Source organism: Triturus cristatus, chromosome 4_1 (assembly GCF_964204655.1).
Source record: "Triturus cristatus chromosome 4_1, aTriCri1.1, whole genome shotgun sequence".
Lineage (NCBI taxonomy): Eukaryota > Metazoa > Chordata > Amphibia > Caudata > Salamandridae > Triturus > Triturus cristatus.
The window spans coordinates 413488291-413512799 of record NC_140585.1 but is presented as its reverse complement, the minus strand read 5'-3'; the positions used below and the strand labels follow the sequence as shown (position 1 = coordinate 413512799).

General features: G+C 43.5%; 1 protein-coding gene across 1 annotated transcript in view; it reads right to left on the bottom strand.

Annotated features, from left to right (window-relative positions):
* LGR5 (leucine rich repeat containing G protein-coupled receptor 5) overlaps positions 1-24509 on the bottom strand; it is an 829784-nt gene that overhangs the window by 359116 nt on the left and 446159 nt on the right. The gene's annotated exons all lie outside the window — the stretch shown is intronic.

The following is a 24509-nucleotide window of genomic DNA, read 5'->3' as shown; positions in this document are numbered from 1 at the left end:
CAAAGACAATACCCCATTAAAAATTAGGCTGAAAAAGAAGTTAGAGTGGTACTCACACAACTTGAATGCCAAAGTGTAATAGGAAGTTGCACCTCCCCTATGAATAATCCTTTGTTTACAGTAATGAAACCTGACCATTCATATCATCTAGTATTCGATTGCAGACACTTGAACACAGCTACAAATAAATTTGCTGTACAAAATTCGCATAGCACAGCATTTATGAATAACATAGTGCGGAAACAATCCAAAACAACTTTAGACATTTCAAATGGATTTTTCAGCCAAACATAGCACCTGAAGCAGGTATTTCACCGCATTTAGCATGCCCAGGTCTCAAAAGCAGCTCTGTTGATTACCCCAGGGATATAATAACAGCCTAGGGTTGTTTTCAGTCTGGTTTACAGAACTTTTAGAAGGATATGATGACCAGGCATTATACTATGTCGACGACATATAACTAACAGATGATGACCTTTCAACACACTTGGATAGAGTAGATCGCATAGTGTTGGGATTTGCTCACATTTGCTACAAATTCAATTTAAAAAAAATCAAGAATAGTCAACCTCAATGTCCCAATTTTAGGATACAAGTTGCCAAGTGAAGGGAAAAGCCTAGTGACATATTTCCTCGAGAAGGGTGGGCTTCTACAATTACCTTACACCTTGAGGAAACTCCAATAAATATTGAGTTTCCTGAATTTTGGCAGAACATACATTCCAGACTACGCAGAGTGGGTGAAATTATTCTACGACTTGATATGTCCAGACTTTTCAAGCACACATTGGACTACTGAACACACACACACACAAACTACATTCAGTACAAGCTGACAAGCCAGCTTCCAAACACTTACACATGTGTAAACACCACCAACCTGGTCATCTATATAATTGCAGGGGCATCAGGGTATACCCAAGTTACATTAAATGAAGGGAATGCTGTACCAATTGGTTATAAATCGCATTTATACACCAATGCTGAGATGCGTTTTGCACCAACAGAAAAGATTCTAACGGCAGTACAGACTGCTGTAGAGAAAGAAAGATCTTTGGCTCAGGGTAAAAATGCATTATTGTCATGACTCCGGTCAAAGACCTTGAGGCTGGCACAAAAGCCAGTGTTCCTAACAATAAGGCTTTACATCCATGTTAGCTACAATGGTCCAACTCTCTCACCCCAAAAGATGTAGACTATGGATTTGACTCGACACTACAAACACAAGCATACCTGCAATACGAAAATGAATATCCTCTGCCTAATGAAGTCCTGCCTCCTGATCAGTATGATTACATAATTTATACTGATGGTTCAGCACAACCTGCCGTAGGAAAAGAAAACACCAATACTCTGCAGTGTGCGCAACTGTCAAGGACAATTGTGAATTCCGCCCTCAGAAGACCTAAACGCAATCCCTAGGTGATTGCACAGCACAGCTATGCAGAACTCAGAGCTCCAATTCTGGCACTTAACAATACGGATCCCAGTTTCCCCACACTTATAACGTGTGATTAGTGTTATTGTGTCCAGTCTTACAACAAGTTCTTACCCTACTGGAGCCAAAAGGGATTCAGAGATTCCAAAGGGTACAATATAAAGCACAAAATGCTCTGGGGACAGGTGGCAAAACTCAAAGAGTGTTTGCCACGGAGTCATCAGCATGTAGGAATACACATTGCAGGGAATTACATGGCTGACTAAACTGCAGAAGCACAGTGGGCGGAGCACAATGTTTTTTGAGATGAAGGATAAAGTGGTGAGGTAACAGAGAGGAAAAGGGAGTTTGACAAATAACACAAATAGTGACTACAAAAACAAAGCAAGGACAATATTCCCTAAAGAAGGGACCACAAAAGTGCAGACATATATATTAAAACTATCTAGGAGGGGACTATCTTTAATTTTATTCCTGACACCCCCTGACAGGATTAAAAATGAATAATCGGGATTAGTTCGGGGAGGTAAAGGCCCCTAAATCCCTGCTGCTATTACCAACATGTTTCTGCCCAAATCAAACGCTCATAAGAGTCGCGCTGGCATTCATCAGGGTGTTGGTCCCTTGGTTTTTTTGGTCTACCCCCAGCTAGGGGATTCGTTACCTTCTACTGACAAACAGCCGATTGCCATTTATGCTTCTGTACTCTGAATAATTTCCGAGAGCGAACAATTATCTGAAAAAGAGTAGAACATGTTTTATCGTTCTACTTCTCTCCAATCCTTTCCATCAATTAAAGAATAAGAAATTTCCTCTAGCCTATTATGCCACAAATTATCGTGTCTCCCAAGCGTGTCCACCACACAACACCCCTCCGTGACTTTGACACAGGTCGCAAAACACACGTATTCATAGTACACGTAACGTGAGGGACAGAGAAGTGTTTCCCAAATCCCCATCACCACGAGTGTACATGTCTTCGTAATTTAAAAAGGTGGCATGCTGTTACTTGTATGCCACCCAAAACACATGCTGGTTCAGCTGAGTATGAACAAAGATAGAAAATGGACTTACAAGGGTTTATTGGAAAATCTCCGAACCCGGGACCGGTGAGGGACCGTGGTCCTATAGTCACACTCTATTTACAAAGAAAGGAAGGGACATAAAAAAGTGTATCTACATCCATTCCACTTCTCATTCACTCGTTATTATGCCATGAGAGCTTCTCTGTCATACTCTGACCACTAATATGACTTACTACTCCAAGAACGCACGGCACTCTTCGTCCCCACGGAGGTCCTCCGTCGATAAAGACGGGATCAAGTTCCCTTCATTTTAAAGGTGGCGTATTGATTCCCTATTCCGGTAGGGGAACTCCGAGTTCAATGTTAGCTCGTAGTTCCGGCCGTCAGGCACTACGCAAATGAAAAGAAAAGACGGACAACTCATACGTGGGAGTCTGTTAGTGGAAAAACTACCCGCAGCCATCTTAGAGATCCTGAATTCCCCGTCAACAGTGGCGACTTCTACATGGATGTCTGTATTCCCGAGAATGGGAGTTACCTCTAATCGTCATCTCTATGTCGTGCAATGGTATTAGGCACAATGAGCAAACTATCAATTTTACACCAACCAAAAAAAATGAAAAGATGTAACCCTGTTTACACCCACATCGAGTTAGGAAAGTGACCCAGAGGCACTATACCATCCGCAAGTCAGTGATGATTGGATGTGATGGTCAACCAAATCATGATTCTCTTACCGATGCAAATCCATTTCCTAATGGTGTTGTTGTATCAAATGTTAAGCTTCACTGTATTGGAAATACTGTAAATTCACACTGTCTTCACTCAATTGAATCATTTTTTGCCCAGCCCATATAAATGGAACCATGGGATGGAATCATTTAAACCCACTGTACTACTTTTTAGTCTATTAACCCAACGTTGTTCCCTAAAAAATAGGAAGTTAGCGATATTTACTGTGTTGGGTGGTATAAAGGGTTTGTCCAGCACTGTCCACCTGAGGTCTTGTTCACTATGTTTTTTATGATGAAAGTGCGCAGTCAATTTAGTATTTGTTTTCCCGCATCGTATTGTACTGAGATGTTCCAAGATGCGTGTTTTTACTCTGCGCGTGGTCATTCCAACATACAAAAAGTTACACGGGCAGCGAATCAGGTAAATCACGTTCTCAGTATTGCATGTGGTATGTTTTCTCTGCTCCCAAGGTTTTGACATCCCAATGTCAACCTTTTTTCCATTTAGAGACAAGGGGCATGCTCTACAGGAGCCACAGGCATAATGTCCCATCACTGGGGGCAAAAAATGTTCTTGTTGGCGAACACTATTGCCAGCCATGATTGCTCTCGGACGTGTGTTAACAATAGTATCTTTTATACTTGCGCTCTTTTTAAAAGAGAATAGTGGGAGGGGTTGTTCTAATCCATTGGAGTTCAAGATCCTCCAGTTCTTTTGTACTATCTTTTTTATATGGTTGGATGCTGTATTAAACGTCGTGACACAGATACTGCTCTCAACTCTTTCTTTGTCCTGTGTTTGTAGGAGAGAATCCCTATTGCAGTTTCTCGCTCTTTTTTGTGCCTTAGAAATGACTTGTGCAGGATAGTCTCTGTGTTTGAACACTATCTCATTTTCAAAATTTGAGACATAGAGGCATGCCAGACTAGGGGCACAGGAACTGCCCATGGAAGTTCCATGGGTTTGTAGGTAGAAGCAGTCTTCAAACTTAAAAAAGTTTTTGGTTAGGGCCAGTTCTAACAGGCTCAAGATAAATGCCCGTGGGGTGTTGTAATTCCATTCCTCAGCAAAGAGTATGTTCTCAATAACCCTTAGTGTTTCTTGCTGAGGAATGTTCGTATACAACGACTCAATATCGAGTCCCACCAACAAGTCTTTATCAGGATCTAATTCCAAGTCTTTTATCAGGTTTAAAACCGCTCTAGTGTCAGTTCCTGTGCCCCTAGTCTGGCATGCCTCTATGTCTCGAATTTTGAAAATGAGATAGTGTTCACAGTAGCCAACCCTTTTTCAGAACACATTAGGGTATGGCGTAGGTACATCGATGATGTGCTCATCATCTGGAGAGGCAGCAGAGACCAGGCAAACTTTTTTATGGATTCGTTAAACCATCAAAACCCATTTCTGATTTTTACCAGCACAATCACTAATGAAGCATTACCATTCTTGGATCTTTGGATTAAAGCAGAAAATGGAGGCTTAGCGAGTAGTGTTTTTCATAAACCTACAGACAGGAACAACTTGCTTTCATTTCAGAGTTTCCATCCCCGTTCACTGAAAGAAAATTTGCCGTATGGTCAGTTCCTACGTCTCCGCAGGAACTGTTCCGACATCGGGGATTACAAAAAAGAGGCAAGGATGTTGAGTGAGAAACTCAAACACAGAGACTATCCTGCACAAGTCATTTCTAAGGCACAAAAAAGAGCGAGAAACTGCAATAGGGATTCTCTCCTACAAACACAGGACAAAGAAAGAGTTGAGAGCAGTATCTGTGTCACGACGTTTAATACAGCATCCAACCATATAAAAAAGATAGTACAAAAGAACTGGAGGATCTTGAACTCCAATGGATTAGAACAACCCCTCCCACTATTCTCTTTTAAAAAGAGCGCAAGTATAAAAGATACTATTGTTAACACACGTCCGAGAGCAATCATGGCTGGCAATAGTGTTCGCCAACAAGAACATTTTTTGCCCCCAGTGATGGGACATTATGCCTGTGGCTCCTGTAGAGCATGCCCCTTGTCTCTAAATGGAAAAACGGTTGACATTGGGACGTCAAAACCTTGGGAGCAGAGAAAACATACCACATGCAATACTGAGAACGTGATTTACCTGATTCGCTGCCCGTGTAACTTTTTGTATGTTGGAATGACCACGCGCAGAGTAAAAACACGCATCTTGGAACATCTCAGTACAATACGATGCGGGAAAACAAATACTAAATTGACTGCGCACTTTCATCATAAAAAACATAGTGAACAAGACCTCAGGTGGACAGTGCTGGACAAACCCTTTATACCACCCAACACAGTAAATATCGCTAACTTCCTATTTTTTAGGGAACAACGTTGGGTTAATAGACTAAAAAGTAGTACAGTGGGTTTAAATGATTCCATCCCATGGTCCCATTTATATGGGCTGGGCAAAAAATGATTCAATTGAGTGAAGACAGTGTGAATTTACAGTATTTCCAATACAGTGAAGCTTAACATTTGATACAACAACACCATTAGGAAATGGATTTGCATCGGTAAGAGAATCATGATTTGGTTGACCGTCACATCCAATCATCACTGACTTGCGGATGGTATAGTGCCTCTGGGTCACTTTCCTAACTCGATGTGGGTGTAAACAGGGTTACATCTTTTCATTTCTTTTGGTTGGTGTAAAATTGATAGTTTGCTCATTGTGCCTAATACCATTGCACGACATAGAGATGACGATTAGAGGTAACTCCCATTCTCGGGAATACAGACATCCATGTAGAAGTCGCCACTGTTGACGGGGAATTCAGGATCTCTAAGATGGCTGCGGGTAGTTTTTCCACTAACAGACTCCCGCGTGTGAGTTGTCCATCTTTTCTTTTCATTTGCGTAGTGCCTGACGGCCGGAACTACGAGCTAACATTGAACTCGGAGTTCCCCTACCGGAAGAGGGAATCAATACGCCACCTTTAAAATGAAGGGAACTTGATCCCGTCTTTATCGACGGAGGACCTTCGTGGGGACGAAGAGTGCCGTGCGTTCTTGGAGTAGTAAGTCATATTAGTGGTCAGAGTATGACAGAGAAGCTCTCATGGCATAATAACGAGTGAATGAGAAGTGGAATGGATGTAGATACGCTTTTTTATGTCCCTTCCTTTCTTTGTAAATAGAGTGTGACTATAGGACCACGGTCCCTCACCGGTCCCGGGTTTGGAGATTTTCCAATAAACCCTTGCAAGTCCATTTTCTATCTTTGTTCATACTCAGCTGAACCAGCATGTGTTTTGGGTGACATACAAGTAACAGCATGCCACCTTTTTAAATTACGAAGACATGTACACTCGTGGTGTTGGGGATTTGGGAAACACTTCTCTGTCCCTCATGTTACGTGTACTATGAATACGTGTGTTTTGCGACCTGTGTCAAAGTCACCGAGGGGTGTTGTGTGGTGGACACGCTTGGGAGACACGATAATTTGTGGCATAATAGGCTAGAGGAAATTTCTTATTCTTTAATTGATGGAAAGGATTGGAGAGAAGTAGAACGATAAAACATGTTCTACTCTTTTTCAGATAATTGTTCGCTCTCGGAAATTATTCCGAGTACAGAAGCATAAATGGCAATCGGCTGTTTGTCAGTAGAAGGTAACGATTCCCCTAGCTGGGGGTAGACCAAAAAAACCAAGGGACCAACACCCTGATGAATGCCAGCGCGACTCTTATGAGCGTTTGATTTGGGCAGAAACATGTTGGTAATAGCAGCAGGGATTTAGGGGCCTTTACCTCCCCGAACTAATCCCGATTGTTCATTTTTAATCCTGTCAGGGGGTGACAGGAATAAAATTAAAGATAGTCCCCTCCTAGATAGTTTTATTATATATGTCTGCACTTTTGTGGTCCCTTCTTTAGGGAATATTGTCCTTGCTTTGTTTTTGTAGTCACTATTTGTGTTATTTGTCAAACTCCCTTTTCCTCTCTGTTACCTCACCACTTTATCCTTCATCTCAAAAAACATTGCGCTCCGCCCACTGTGTTGGTCTGCACGGGGGCGTTCGACGCGGCCCAATGATGAAGCATGACACTGCAAAGTGTGTGAGGGCAGTATTAAAAGAATAATGTCTTTTCCTTCTAAAAAATACTCGAGGTTTTTTTGATAGTAGGGATAGTACTGTGTTCTTCACTATCATAATAACCGGTGACAAATAAGTTCTGTGTGGAGTTCTTCTCTGTGTAGTGAGTTTGAAACTTTAGTTAGGGGAGTCAGAGAAGGCTCAATCTCTCCCTTACCTCTCTTTTTTGTGATATTATAAACTGCAGAAGCAACAGTGCAAACTGCTGCAGTCGCTGTAAATACTTGTCCAGGTATGAGGATAGATCGAGACATCGTGGTGGCTGTCAACGCTGTGCACGATGGCACTGACCTGCCAAAGAGCTTTCCCACAAAATACTACCAGTTATGCGAGCAAAACTTTCCATTTGCTCAGATTCCCAGAGAGGGGGATCAAGTGATATCTAATTCAGATCGCAGGTTAGGGTTAATCCTAGCAGCACATGTCGGCCTAGCATCTGCACCTACAATTATATTATTGTTGCAATGCTATTGGTGGCCAGATCTTTACAAACAGACTAAGAATTTTGTCTTTAAATGTGACATCTGCCAGAAGATGAAGGGTTCCACCGTGGCGTGTCCACCACAGACACCTCTATTGATCTCAGACAAGTCTCTTGCTTACATTCAATGGGACCATAGCGGCCCCTTGCAGTCAGATGGGGCTTACAAATACACCATGGTTGAAGTGGATTCCTGCTGTCAATTCCTTTAGGTTTGGCCACAACGATCAGCTGATGCCCGAACAGTTTTAAAAGATCTGCAAGTCTTTATCATGACATTCGCAGTAGCCACATTCCATTCGGACCAATATCCGGCATTGGCCTCCAGGGCTTACAAGGACACCATGGGAAAATTGGGTGTGACTTTTCGGTACCCTCTATCATCCTGAGGATAATGCAGCAGTGGAGAGGAAGTCCCGGGACTTAAAGCAGTCTTTAACAGCAAGGTTACTAAATTCAGGTCGCAGTTGGGTCCATCACCTATACGGGGTTCAGAGAGCCCTAAACAATCAGCCTTGAAAATCTCTGTGTGGTCGCCCTCCCTATGAAGTCCTGGGGATAAGATGTGGGTTCCTGACCTTGACAGTCCCAGTTCAGTGACTGCAGAAACGCCATTTGACATCAATAAACGTTTGGATATTTTACAGGATCTGAACAAATTTCGAGAAGCTTAAAGCAATGTCCAGCAGAAACCTTATTCAACTGGAGAAGTGAAGGAAGCACCAGTGACTCCTGGTTGGATCCCCTGTAGTGAAGATTGCTATCTATATACTTACAATGCTAAGTTAGCACAACCGCGTTAGATGTTAGAAAGCCATCTTTCCGCTTTTGCACACGACACTGTAGTCACATGTTATTAATTGAGAAATGCTTCACATGAGAACGGTCTGTTGTTCACATCGCTAACAGTGAGCAGCGACCTTGGTCTGCACATTGTGTAAAGAAACAGTCTGGGTCGCTAGACGGTGCATGTTGTTAGGCTCAGGTTGATCGGCCCACTATTTAGCCATAACACCCACGCAGCTGCAAATACCTGAAAGTCGAGTGCTTTTAATATTGCAGGCTACATGCTTTAGACACATTCGGAAGAAGAGCTTTCCCAGGAGCAGAGTCTAGCTGATCCTGTGATGTGATTCCACTAAGCTGATCTTTACGGTATGGGGTTCCCCATTCAAGCCTAGAAACCTTTTATTAGTAATAATAATAATCTTAGTTTACTAGCGAAAGGAAGGTGGCTGACATCCCCTGTCATTTTATTATGATTACTCCTTTCATTCTCTATGGTATTGTAACTATGCTGATGGTTTTGATCTTAATCATTTGTCTGCTTATGTTAGCCAAAGTACTGCATCTTAGGACACAAGGTTTATAAAATAAACTCTTTAAACTTTACAGTGTCTCTGTTTATTCTGTTATGAACTGATATGAGAATAATTACGAACAGGTATTTCTGATTCCCACCATTCCTGAGAATACCCTAAGTCGCTTGTTCTGGGTTGTCTATACATTGGGACCACCGAGATAAAACTCGGATAACGAATGGGACACTGAAGCTGGTCGGATAAGGGGTTCTGAGGTGAGTTTTTGGTACACCACAATTCACTGAGGTCCTGGTTTCCTGTGCAGAATCCCTGCAACATGGCGCACCTAACGTTTGGTCTATTGATTTGAAACGCCTTAGTAGTGCTTATATTAGTCCACAACACCCTCACTCTAGTTTCCGGTTAACGGGAGTGACGGTTTAACCTACCTGTGTTTCGACTAATAGGTTCTTTCAAGCTTGATCATTAAAAAGGTAATTTTTTACTGAGCCCCAGTGCTACTGTTGATATCGTTGTTACTCTTTAGTGTGTCCCTATGGCGGTTGATATTGCCGCACATAGTAGTACACCTCTGCGCCGTCATTTGATGACGTATGGGGTGCCAGATGATGGGATGGCTGTTATTATTGTGGTGAGCGCTGATGCGTCTTACCCATATGAGTTGTTTACTCTTGGGTGACTTTTCTGGCGGTGGATGACGATGATACTTTTCATTCCTTTACTCCCACGCAGCTACCTGCGGTCTATACCCCGTATAGGACACAAGAAATTCCTATCTCTGCCTGGCAGCATACCATTTGGTTTAATGGCGTCCTTCCCCATGCGGTTGCACCGGCTAGAATGGGCCCGTTGTCTATTGCAGGGGCTACATGGCCGGTGCTGGCCAGCTTTACGCCTCATCCCCGTTATCTCACGGCGGCGGTGCCTGAGTTGCGGGTGCTACACACAGCCCTGATTACAGTTCATAGGGCTTTAGTGCAGTACGTGTCACGCAACGTGCAGGTGGGGGCACCTGCTGTTGCGGGACAACCAATGGACCACCATGCGGTGGTTATTAGTCCTGTTATGGTTAATTCGGTAATGGGCAAGCGCCCCCAAAGTAAGGATGATTTTCCTTATTGGCTTGCTGAGAAATTTGACCAACTGGAGGCCGTTTTTCCGCATACCACTCCTGTGGAGAAACACAGGATTCTCACCATTAGTTTGCCGAAAGACTTGGTCCCAGATATGGCCGATTGCACAAACTGGGGCAAGGTCTTTGCCGCGACCTACTCGAAATGCTTCGGCACTCCGTCTATGTCTGTACTACCCTCCGTCATTAAACGTGTTCAAGAGATCACGGTGCGGAGGCTGGTGTTGAATTAGGAACGAGGCTTGTCGGAGTGTTCGATGTGGTGGCTTCCATGGTAATGGGCAACCTCAAAGGCGATGCCACGCAGTTCCAAGTAGCTAATAAGCTGGACCGCGTGGATGAACTCGACAGGCCCAAGGAGTTCGCTAAAATAATTGAGCAAGCCTATAGGACCGTGAGCCGTAGTGCCTTGGGTGTTAAACCAACCGTGGTAGTTCCTGATATAGTACAGCAAACTAAGGCGAGCTCGTCTACTAAAGACGAACGCCCAAATTTTCCTAAACAAAGTTGGCGAGCAAAGAAACAGGGGAAGCAGCAACAGAAACAGGGATCTCGTCCTGCCTCGCCCGTGCAGTCGTCCACCGAACGCACATATGATCTGCGCGATCGATCTCGTATTAAGTCACCTGATAGATTTCAGGTTTCTGAACAACACTCCTCGTTCTTCACAGGAAACATCGGCTTCACAATCCGGTGGCGGAGACCGTGGGAAATGAAGGGGTGCCCAAAGTCGTGAGCAACCCCGTCAGACTGACGGCAAAGGCAAGCAGGACGAGTCTGCACGTCAACGACCCCCGTTTCAGAAGAATAAATTTGCTGCGCTAACAGCGAGGTATGCCACAGATGGTGCGGACGCAGCTTCAGAACCTGACATGGGCACTAACGCTGCTCGACAGCGCAGCGGAAGTTACAGTAGTGCGACAAGCACTGCGTCCATATCTGGTGGCGACAGCAACTGATACATTCATAACTGTAGAAACTGCTGACACTAGAGTGGCTCCCCCTGACAGACTATATAATATTGTCCTTTTAATTGAAGGTGACATACAACACACGATTAAAGGGATTTTTTGGGATTATCTGATCTTCATATGATAGTCTATTGGCAGAGGCTGATTGGCCCCCGGCTTTCATTTTAGATCCTCCTAGAGGGGAGGAGGTGATCCTCCTGTCCTTTGCGCACACAGTGCCAAAGGACCAAGCTAAAAAGTTCGCAGAGGAGTGGGCTCTGGTGCTTGCACCTGCGTTGTATCGTAATCAGGTAGGCTGGGATAAATTGTCCCCCAGCCATGAAATTCCGTTGCGGTCCACGCCCCAGCCACAACCCCAATATCCCATTCGTCGCGAAGCAAGACCTCATGTCGCGGCTATCCTTGAACAATTGGAATATCAGGGTGTAATTGAAACATGTGTGTCACCAATGAATAATCCTTTATTCACTGTGACGAAGCCTGACGGGTCGTACCGCCTGGTTTTGGATTACCGGCATTGAAACTCTCATTGCCGGACATGCGCAGTACAGAATACCCACAGTTCGGCTCTCATCGATAGTCTCGTGAGAAAAAGATTTAAAACCACACTTGACATTTCCAACGGCTTTTACAGCCATAACCTGTCCTCTCTCAGTAGTGAGTGGACGGCATTTACCTCGGGTGGCAAACAAAAACATTTCAAAAGATTACCGATGGGCTATAAAAACAACCCTGGTGTCTCTGCCGCTCGTGTAGTCTCTCTGTTAGAGAGCATAGACCCTGATGCGTACTCGTATGTGGATGATATTTATCTCACAGATGAGAGTTAGGGCCGCATCTGCGTCGCGTTGATCGCATCATAGTTTTGTTTGCAGACTTCGGTTACAAATTCAACTTTCCGAAGTCTCACATTGCGGAATATACAGTGTTGTTTTTGGGATACAAACTCAACAATGAAGGTCGAGGATTGGCTTTGCACTTCCTAGAGAAATGCGCTTGCCTACGTGCTCCTATGACACTGAAGAAATTACAATCTCTGCTGAGCTTTCTGAATTTCGGTCGAACGTACATTCCTGATTATGCTCAGCATATCAAGCCGTTTTATGCCTTGGTACAACCTACTTTTTCCAAATCATGTTGGCTGCCAGAGTATTCAGCTATATTGCAATCATTGCAAGCTGACCTTCTTGCTTCAAAATACTTACTAACGCGTGATAACCACACTAACCTGGTCATAAGAATTGTGCCGGGCGCGGTGGGTTTCACATACTTAACGTTCAATGAGGGCGACACCGTCCCCATTGCCTACAATTCACACCTGTACACTTCGGCTGAACTGCGATTTTCCGCTGTCGAGAAAGTTCTGACAGCAGTGCAGATGGCGATTCTGAAAGAGCGAGCGCTATCGCAAGGTAAACGCATGTTGGTGGTAACACCATATCCTGCCCTTGAGGCGGTGACAAAAGCAAGTGTACCTAATTCTAAGGCTTTGCATCCAAGGTGGATACAATGGGCCACTTCCTTGACATCGCCCGACGTCACATATATCTTTGACGCTGCTCTACAGACTCAGGAGTTCTTGCAATATGAATTCGTTCATCCAGCTCCTCTATCTTTGCACCCGCTCGAGGATTACCATTGTGTCATTTACACTGACGGTTCTGCGCAACCGGCTACTGGATCGAAGCATGCCTATTCAGCGGCCTGCGCAATTGTGGTCGGTACTTTCGTGAATGGTGAATTCCAATCCGATGTCGTGCATACGCAGTCATTGGGTGATTGTACCGCACAGTTGGCGGAGCTTCGTGCTCTGGTGCTTGCATTGGAGTTTGCTGATTCCCGAGTCACTACTCTTATAGTGAGTGACTTGTTTTATTGTGTTCAATCTTACAACGACAATCTACATTTTTGGTCTCGAAATGACTATCATGATTCCAAAGGTAGCACAATTAAGCATAAAACACTTTGGGTTCGAGTGGCAGAACTTAAGGAACATCTGCCTCTCGTGAATGTTATTCACACTCTTGGTCACCAACGAGTTGGTGTCCATGCTGTCGGCAACAGCCTAGCTGACGAGGCAGCAAAAACAGCAGTGGCGACATACTTAGTAGCAGCAGTTACAAGATCACAAAGTAAGATCGATGATGACATCTTGGCAGCTATTGCTGCTACGGAGAAGGGAACAAAATATCCAAGAGGTTTCCCTTCTCGTTACCATTATCGCTTAAGTCCTGATAACGTCCCATTAGTGAGATTTAACGACGTTGGTGACAGATTGATTCCCAACGCGGACTGCAGACCATCTTTGATATTAGCAGCTCACGAGGGCATGGCGTCCGCGCATGCCGGCGTTGCAGCTACTGTATCTCTGTTACAACAACGTTACTGGTGGTGCGGTTTATATAAACAAGCTCGCGCTTATGTTCTTAATTGTGACATTTGCCAGCAGATAAAACCTTCAACTGCGGCGCGCCCACCACAAACTCAGTTGTACATATCTAATAAACCACTGGGTTGTGTTTATTTAGATCATTGCGGTCCATTTACCTCTGATACTGCGTACAAATACATCTTGGTTGCAGTGGATTCATGCACACGTTTTCTGTGGGTGTGGCCACAAAGGAGTGCTGATGCCCGTACTGTTATCAAGGATTTGCGTGTCTTTGTTGGAAGTTTTGCATGTGGTACCTTTCATTCTGATCAAGGCCCTGCGTTCGCCTCTAAGGCGTACAAAGAAGCCATGAGAAATTTGGGGGTCCAAGTCAAATTTTCGTCTCCATACCGACCTGAGGGTAATAGTGTGGTGGAGCAAATGAACTGTGACTTAAAGCAATCTTTGACAGCCAGGGTTTTAGGTACTGGCCGGAACTGGCTAGCCCACTTGTATGACGTGCAACGTGCACTTAATAATCTCCCTAGAAGGTCTCTGGGTGGGCGGACCCCATACATGATGCTCTTTGGCATACAAATGTTTGTCCTGGACCTTGATGGTCTAGACATGGCAGCGTCGGCCGCACCCTTTGACTTAGATGATCACTGTGCTGTATTGCAGAATCTTCAAGAAGCCAGAGACAGTCTAGCGAAGGAGCACGTACCCTCCACATCTAATGCTGCGCTTCAGATTCCGGTAGTCGGCTGGCTACCTCTAGTTGGTGATCTGGTCCGTGAGAAGGTGGAGAACAAGAAGGAGTTCTGCCCCTCTTATCGTGCACCAGTTCCGGTGCTTGGAGTACAGGGTACACGTACAGTCATTTTACCTCCACTTCCTGGTCGCAAGGATAACAGGTACATCTCTATTGACAATGTCAAGCTACAGCGAGTGGCCGATTCTTTTTAGTATGACACCAGCAGTTTCTTGCCCTTCGATGCTGAGAAATTCTGTTGTGGCCCCAGCTTCTACCACCTTGCCTGATGTTGCCGTCGAGATGCATACGGTTACTGGTCCTTTATTGCCACCGACAGCTGGTGGTCTACCTGAAGATATTGAGTATGCTTATCCTGCGGATGTCCCGTTGCCTGTTTTACAATCCACCACAGTTACCCAGTCACCATACTCCTTTGACACTAATTCAATGACTTCCATTGCCCCGTCAAAAGTTTCAATTTTTGTTGCCTGGTTCAAAAGACATTTTTTAATTCCCACTTGGACTTACATTTGGCTGGTGCTCATATGTATTTTTTTGTTTATGTCCATTGGCTTTGTGGTAGTGTTTTTTAGACTTATCAATGGACACTACCTGAAAGAAAGATCTACAATTCGACTAATTGATGGAACTTTGGCCCCCCACTCCTCATCACATATCATGAAAAGGGACCAGACTTTTGTGAACATTACTGCCTGGCCTGTACGTGATGGGATCGCTTGGGATGCTGTAAAATTTCAAATTCATGGCCCCACTGAAGTAATCAATGTGCCAAATGTATTTCGTGTCTCTATGGGTGATGTAGTTAAGCAGAACATCCACATCGGATGATTGGGATGTACAAGCAATAGAAGCACTGTTTTCTGATTTGAAATATTATGCTGCATTTGATGCTGAAGATTTGTATTTAGATACTGCTAATTATGATGAGCAATTCTGCTATCAACATTATGGCACGCATTTCCTACACAAAGCAAATACGTTTGGAAATTTTGTAAATTATACACAATGGGAACACTGTCCAGCCCCTAGGCTGGGCAGCTCCACTACGTTAGTGGACAAATTAACATATTTTTCTGATTTCAGTGTGTCGAATCCGGCCTCCTTTTATTTTAAGGTTGTGGCTGAGTCTGCTTCTAAAGTTAGACTGACACACACCAAATTGTTGTATTCCAAGTCCTTTATGGACAAGTTGGCAATTGGAGGATATGATCTGTGGAAAGCTACTATCGATCTTAAATCGGTTTGGGGTTCTAAACCGTGGCAGGTACAGGGAACAGAAGCTTTGCATCGTGCCTGCCTCATCCCGAACCACATGTTATTTTTGAATTCGTCAATTTTTCAGACCACCTGTTTTGGATTGGCTACTTCTAAAAATGTAAATTCTCCCTCCACTCCAGGTCTGGGTGCTTATCCTAATTGGGATAATCATATGGATTTGTCCCTTGCTACGTTGCAGTCATACATTTCCAACACATCCTTCAATATTTCTGAATTGAATCCGGAAGGGTGGTTAGTGTGGCAAACGAGCTCAGATTCCTGTCAACATCGGTTTCTGGATTTAGCACCGGGGTATACACAAGTTCGTGTGGACCCCCGTTTTGAATCTTCTCACACTGTAACTACCTACTCAGTAGGGAAGTTATGCCAATCTTGGCTGCAACATTCCACCTTAGCATCTGTTAAACTTCATTTATCACAATTGAACGATAAAATAGATTTGAATGATTTTGTTAAGGGTCCTGCGGTTGGCAGGTCCAAAAAGATGGGTATATGCTATTTACAACGAGGTTTGGAAGCTATCACAGATTGAAGCTGCATCCAGATTACGAGCTATTGACCAATCCAATATGGAAAAGGTATTGGCTGTAATAGATAATAGCATTAACACCCTGTCTTCCAGAATTTATACCTTAGATAATATTGTTTCATCTGTGGTAGACATTGTGCAGGATGATTTGTCTGTATTGTATCATGGTCAAAATCAATTGCGTTCCATTATGCAGTTTGCATGGACATTGCAAATGTTAAAGGCTGGGAAAGTCCCTTGGGATTACATGAATACTTCATCTTTGTTCCTCCCTTTTAATTTAACTGCGAAACAACAATTCATGTCCATGAAAGATGCAACATATTCATTGATGCACATTGAAAAGTTAGAACCTTTACCTTTCTCTGTTGCCGAATTAAACTCCGCTGTGTGGCTTATCCACGGGTTGATAACGTTACCATTCCCCCTGTTTAAGTTCAGTTCATGCATGAAACATTATGCCCTTGGCAGATATGAAAAACTTGGTACTGCCTTCCTGCACGAAGTTTGGTCACTCCCATTCACGTATAGATGTGTGAGGGATGGAAAAGAGGTATACTTAAAAGGTGAAGAGTGCACTTCCACTCCGGATCACTCTGTAGTGTGTAGGCACATTCAATTGCATGGTGCATGTAATGTGCACACTCCTAATTTAGCTTGCGTCCTGAAAGGAATCCTGGTGCCGGTTAGAACACCGTCTTTTATGCTGCTTGCTAACGGTAGTTATTTGCTATTAAATAATGAAGCTTGCTGTGGGATGTTAGTGGGAATTCCCTACATAGTGACTGTATCACAGAGAGTAGTTTGCTGTAATAACGTCCTTTTCCCACCCCCGCATGGATGGCTCGATGTATCCATCTGGCCTTCCATTCCAACCTTGAAAGCAGAGTTCAATAAGATGAGCAGAATAAGGGCTCTATTGTCTCAAAAAGAAGTCGTGTTGACTTCGTCCCGGGAAACATTTGTCCTTCATGTAGCAAATACGCGCACAGAGGTGCAAGCGCTTTTGAATACTGATCTCTCACTTCATTTTGGGGCCCTGATTCAGACTATCTTTAATGCCTCGTCAACAAGTGGCCTGGCTCATTTTTTTAAAATTGTGGGCTCCGGCCTCGTGACCTCCTTTCAAACTATTTTTGGTGTGATCCCGGCATTTTTTCATTCTATTTTTTCCAGCGTCTTCGGAGGTCTCCCTTTGCTTCTCGCCCTCGTAGCTGGGGTGCTTTTGTTGATCTGCATACTACGCTATGGTGCACAACTTGCGTCACAAAACAGCATGTCCCAGCTGCTCCATCTTCGTACCCGGATGCTTGACTACTATGGCACTTTACCACTGGCGACTTTAAGCATAGCCTATGGATTGTGCTTCCGGTTTCCCTACTTTACTTGTGTGCAGCCTGTCTTTCATTGCCTAGATTGTCCATTCCAATGGGCTCTGGATTTGTGCCTGTCGAACTCGGTGTCTCCTGCCCCGGATTATGATCGGCTAATGAGCCCCTTAGTGGCTCATGAGTTGGACTGTTCTGGCGTCAGGATTATGGCCTGTGGAGCAGCACATGGAGTCCTAGGGAATTGGGACATCGGAACGGCTGCAGCTGAATTCTTAGCGAGAAGTTATCTTGAAGAACACACCAGTTGTCCTCGAATGGTGCTAGAGGCTCCGGTTGTCGAGGAACATGTGTGTTCCTTCCCCTTGCTGAACTGGATGGCAGATAATTTTGCAGAACGTTCCAATGATTTCCTCTTGGAAGCTGTTGCAACTTATTGTGCTTATACCTTGATGGATTGACTTTTTTCCCCCCTTCATTTCGTTGTACATCCATCGATGATATATTTTTTTCCCTTTACATGGTTTTTAAAAATTTGTTTTAATTTTTTCTTTTTTCTCTTCGAACTTTTCACTTACCTTATATGGACTTCCATTCCATGCCCGTGGTTCCGTTCTATCAAACTTGAACTCTGCGTTCTTGCAAGTGCGCCCCTACTGGTTAGTGGTCCGATCAAGGGGGGGTGTAGTGAAGATTGCTATCTATATACGTACAATGCTAAGTTAGCACAACCGCGTTAGATGTTAGAAAGCCATCTTGCCGCTTTTGCTGCTTTTGCACACGACACTGTAGTCACATGTTATTAATTGCGAAATGCTTACTCGACTTTGCTTCACATGAGAACGGTCTGTTGTTCACATCGCTAACAGAGAGCAGCGACCTTGGTCTGCACATTGTGTAAAGAAACAGTCTGGGTCGCTAGACGGTGTATGTTGTTGGATTCAGGTTGATCGGCCCACTATTTAGCAATAACACGCACGCAGCTGCAAATACCTGAAAGTCGAGTGCTTTTAATATTGCAGGCTACATGCTTTAGACACATTCGGAAGAAGAGCTTTCCCAGGAGCAGAGTCTAGCTGATCCGGTGATGTGATTCCACTAAGCTGATCTTTACGGTATGGGGTTCCCCATTCAAGCCTAGAGACCTTTTATTAGTAATAAAAATAATCTAAGTTTACTAGCGAAAGGAAGGTGGCTGACATCCCCTGTCATTTTATTATGATTACTCCTTTCATTTTCTATGGTATTGTAACTATGCTGATGGTTTTGATCTTAATCATTTGTCTGCTTATGTTAGCCAAAGTACTGCATCTTAGGACACGAGGTTTATGAAATAAACTCTTTAAACTTTACCGTGTCTCTGTTTATTCTGTTGTGGACTGATATGAGAATAATTATGAACAGGTATTTCTGATTCCCACCATTCCTGAGAATACCCTAAGTCGCTTGTTCTGGGTTGTCTATACATTGGGACCGCCGAGATAAAACTCGGATAACGAATAAGACACTGATGCTGGTCGGATAAGGGGTTCTGGGTTCTGAGGTGAGTTTTTGGTACAGCACAATTCACTGAGGTCCTGGTTTCCTGTGCATAGTTCTGTGCATAAGCAGAATCCCTGCAACACCCCAAGATTGGTGACTGGAAGAAGATTGCAGAGAAGAAGGAATTCAGGCCATCCTACAGAGGGCCTGTACCTGTCCTGGCCGTTACAGGTACGAGAACAGTACTTCTACTGCCCCTTGCTGGTTGCAGAAACAAGAGATTTGTGTCAATAGATTTGTCAAACCACATTATGTGGCCGATTCTACACAGTAGGGCAAGAGGTCTTCTAGTTAGTTACCTGCCTCCTCTCACTACCGTACTGGAAGCCCCTATGGAAGAACTGATCAATGATGAAGACTCCTCTGCCCTCCCAGGGACAGCTAACACTGAAGTATCACTTCTTTCTGTTTCATCAACAAACTCATTACAAACATTGTGCAGAGAAACACAGATTTCTATTAGGCAAACAGACAAAGATGGTATCTACAGAAACGTACCACCACTTGAATCTACTCCCAGTTATATACAGCTTTCCGAGCTACCAAATATAGATCCAACGGCCTTCGGCTACTTTATCGATTATGATGACTTCTCTTTGGATTCATCTGACTCACCACCACTACCACCCAAAGGTAGACTACGTGAAAATGACTTTTGGCTGAAAAGACATATTTTATCCCTCCTTGGATATACATTTACATTATAATTTGGATTGGTTTTGTGACAGTCTTTTTCTTGATTCTGAATGGACATTATCTCCCAGAACTTGGTTTTAACACCCCATTCCTCATCACATAAAAAGAGACCTTTCCTTGGTGAATATTTCTACTGTTCCAGTTCCTGATGGAATTGTTTGGGATAAGGTCTCTTATGATATATTTGGACTGACTGAATTAATTAAAATTCCTTATGTGTTTAAAATTCCTCTGCAGGATCACTCCAACACGATTTCCGATGATTGGGACGTTGACACAGTGCATGAAATGCTGGATGATCTGCAGCATTCAACTGATTTTAATGATAACGCAATGTATGAGGGCATACCTAATCCTGAAGAAATGTTCAGTTTGTGCCATTATGGCCACCATTTCCTGTATAAACCAGGTACTCCACATGCAGTATTCAATTACACACAATGGGAACACTGCCCTACACCACCAAGTGGTAGCTCAAAAGCATTTGCACAGACATTTACACATTTTTCTGGTTACAATCCAGCTGACCCAGAGTCTTCTTATAATAAACTCACACCCTCACGGGCTCAGAAAACTATGCCCACTGACACCAAGCTGATTTATTCTGCATCTTCCATTTCCAAGCTGTCTGCACAAGAGTTTGACTTTTGGAAAGAAAATTTGGACTTAAAATCCATTTGGGGAACTAAGGATTGGAAGGTTCAGGGGAATTAGGCTTTATTTAGAGAATGCCTTATACCACAACAAATGATTTCCTGAACAAAATAGTGCAGAAAACTTCTTGTCTTGGCCTGGACAAGATAAAAGATTCAAACACACCAAACACACCGGTTTGCAAACTGACAACAATTCACAAATTACACGGAGGAAACATTGGACACCATGCTTCGCAATGGCTCATACAATTCTTCATGTACTAATCGGAAGGGATGGTTAGTGTGTCCGTTAGACACTAATGGATGTCAGGCTTTTTTTCTGGGTGACACCTACAGGTTTAGGATCAGTAGGCCTGACCCATGATACGCGCAGACACAACACTCAGAGGTGGTAACAACTTACAGTGTTGTGAAGTTATGCCAGGATTAGCTAAAAACCTCAACAGTGTCACAGGTGAAACAACACTTGTACCTTCCTTCTGATGACATGGAATTACAGGACTTTTGATTAGCACCCCGAAGACTACGTTCAAAGCGCTTTCTGTATGCAATATACAATGAAGTGTAGAAGTTTTCACAGCAGAAAGCTGCTGAGAGGGCAAATTTGTTTCAGCCGAGTAGACGTCGCCTTGACAGTTAGATAGCCCACCTTGGCTTGGCTCGGAGAGTGCCTACACTGCCACTCAAACAGGGCGGGTTATGTGCTCTGGATATGAAGTAGTATCATTACTGTACCCAACACACAATACCTTCTACAATGACTTCTGATACCACCCTATGCCTTTTCAACCTCATGGCACCATTGAGATTAATAATATGGTATTGAGCCCAGTAAACACGTCTCTCCATTCTTTCAGCAACCACCCGAGAGGGGACATTGACATGGCCATATGCACTTTGGTATGGGATCGTCTGAGATGGTGAGCCAAGTTTGACTGCTTGTTTGCTGCAGGACTTCCCATGCTCCAGAACCCAGCACTGCCATTGACTGTGAACTGAAGTGTGTTGTCCCAGTTGGAGCATCTGAAACTGACTTTGTTTGGTGACCTATTCCCCAGTGGCCAATTTGTTGCACTGCAGGCCCTTCTGGAGCGGGCCAACTGAACATCTTTTGATGGCTTTATGTATCATAGACTTAGCTACATGCAAGACTTTACAAGGTACCTTCTCTGCAGCCTTGGCACCCCTACCAACATTGGAGAACCTTTTGGGCTCTCTACACTAAGAAAGGTCACCTGCTAATACAAATCCATATAGGAAACTGCCCCATATGTACTACCAGAGCTTGAGCGGTGTGACATGTAGACTTCAAAGCCACCCCCCACAGACAATGTTGTTACTACTGTGCCAGATGAATGGCCTTTGACCCAACTATAGGCTGTGACTAATACAAGCAAACTTCCTCCACAGACTACCACACTCCAATGCAATTACATAGAATGGGCCTTGTGGATACCATGCAGCGCACACACTGTGGGGCACCAGATGCAGACTTTATACAATTGAGTTGGAGATTCACATTGGTAGCAAACTTCTGGGCATTCATTTTTGACACCATTGGCTGTATAATTGACTCTTCGACTCCTAGGACCCCATTGATTGGACTTCTGGGGTGTAATGAGGATACCCTAGCTGACACAGGACGATTCACAGCTATACTGCTTCTGCCTGCCAAAAGCTGATTGGCAATGCATTGGGAGCAGAGGTTAGCCCTATTACTCTCCGGTTAGTTGAGGGACATCGCCTATTGAAAGAATAACTCAATACCTATTGGTCCCTTATACCTAGAAAATCTTGTTCTAAGGACATTTGGAGACTGGTTCTGATTCACCTGATCCTACAAGAAAAGCGCCTGCCCCTCGAGCCAGCCTAGGCACCTAGACACCTCCTACCCTTACCTGGATCTCCAAAATATCAATGCACATGTTACCCATGACTACATAAAAATACTCTTTCCCTCTGTTGCAACCCCATGACCACCTTGACGAGTAGGCTAGCCCTCCCACTGGTAAGTAATACTGTGGTGAGATATGTGGCTTAAATCAATGATCCACTTGTGAATTGCTGCTCTTGCAACAGTGCATGCCCTACATGGTATCTACTCCAGTGTACTGCTCTTTGCATTGTACTTTAGGTAGTTGCAGTACAAAAGGCTGTTTCACCATGTGCTTCTTGCCTATCAATATGCTGAGTAGATGCGCTGGAGTTCTGTATCATTACAGTGCACACCCAGCCCCTGTACACTACACCTTTAATTTGGACTTCCTTTTGGTTTTCTCAGTTCCCAACTTTCTAGTTCCTCATTCCTTACCTTTTGCACTTGTATTATTGTTTAGGACCTCAGCTCCTTCCTGCTGTGCTTTCCTATTGCAGTTGTTGACCATCTCCGACATTTGCGCGGATGCTGGAAAGCCTCACTCATAGATGGGTAAGCAGCATCCCAATGGTCTTAGTAATATTCCGAAAAAGGGAGGGAGGGCACTCTGCTCACCTGCTTGCTGGACTCAAGCTTGCACTACTTTTGTTGATATACAATTGTTCAACCAATTTATATCTTGTACAGTTCATATAATTTAACATGACAAAACAATATTCTTGACAAAAGATCTGTACATATTTCAACATAGATGAATTAAGCCCAATGCATTTCGGGACTAGTCTGTCCCTTCTTCAGGGGTAACGCTGTAAGAATAAAAAGTAAAAAACATGCGTCATATGTTGCACACTGTTGTGTCTCTTTCAACACCAATCCCCATGTGAGAAAGTGAATTGACTTGAACAAAACTCCAAATAACATGATTTTTCATTTTTTTTATAAAACAACACCTGTTGTGTAAGTGACCCTATATTTGAACAAAATGAAAATAAGCAGATGAAACATCAAAAAGGAAACTGGACAGAGGAAGAAGAAAAATAAAGAAAGAAAGAAAGAAAGAAAACACGTAAAGCCATCACCCCACACAAGAAATAATGATACCCGACATTTTACGCACTCTATGTCAATCTTTGTAAGTCAATGTAACCGTACGGACAACGGCTACCAAAACGCGTAAGGAATTCTCTGCAAGAAATAGTTTAAAAATCACCAGAATGAAAATGCAGGTACCTCATTATTATAAACGTGCCGCATTATATGCACAAACGATGTAACAATCTCTTAGCCGCTGGTGCCGTCAAAACTAAACCCCTTGTTCCTGAAATAAAAGAGGGATGAAAGTAAGCAACTTCTTGCCCCAACAACATAATTGTTAAAAGAAACTCGACGTAACCCTCAACTACTTAATCTTACCGTTATGTGTCTAAGACTGCTCTGTCGAATTGGCGTGCCAGCTTCACGTACTCAGCCTTCCGCCCGGTCTTCTCGGTAAAGAATGATCACATGACAAAAAACGTCGCTACGTAAATCTCTTAATCCTGACAGGCTATTAAGAGTCATGCTCTACATCACATGACAAAGGATTCCAGCCTCAACTATTTTCACTCGATAACTTTACTGTTACCTAAACAACCACGAACACCACAATACTCAGTGCTACGTCGTAACGTAAATCTCTTAATCCTGACAGGCTATTAAGAGTCACGCTCTACATCATATGACAAAGGATTCCAGCCTCAACTATTTTCACTCGATAACTTTACTGTTACCTAAACAACCACGAACACCACAATACTCAGTGCTCAAGCTTCCGTGTTGTGATACAGACTATTCACTTAACCACTATAAAAATACAGCATCAGAGATTACGCGTGCAGCTCTACAATCGGCCATGAACCAATCACCAGACTAAAAAGAGATCTGCCATGTCCAAACTTACATCCATGTATGAGTATACACCCAAAGATCGTGTGAGAATTAAAAATCAAAACAAAAGAGAAGATAGCAATAATCAGAAACACTGAAAAACTTCATGAAAAAATAGTGAAGAATAACATTACAATAAAATTAGAATAATTGAACAACGTAACATTAATATCACAATTTGGAGTAATCAGAAGGAACCATTCATGTCTTTGTTCAAGACAAACCGCTACATACATGATATACTACCACTTCACTAAATGACTCACATACAGTGTGTTATAAAAACAACTCATTTCTATTCGGTCATTAAGA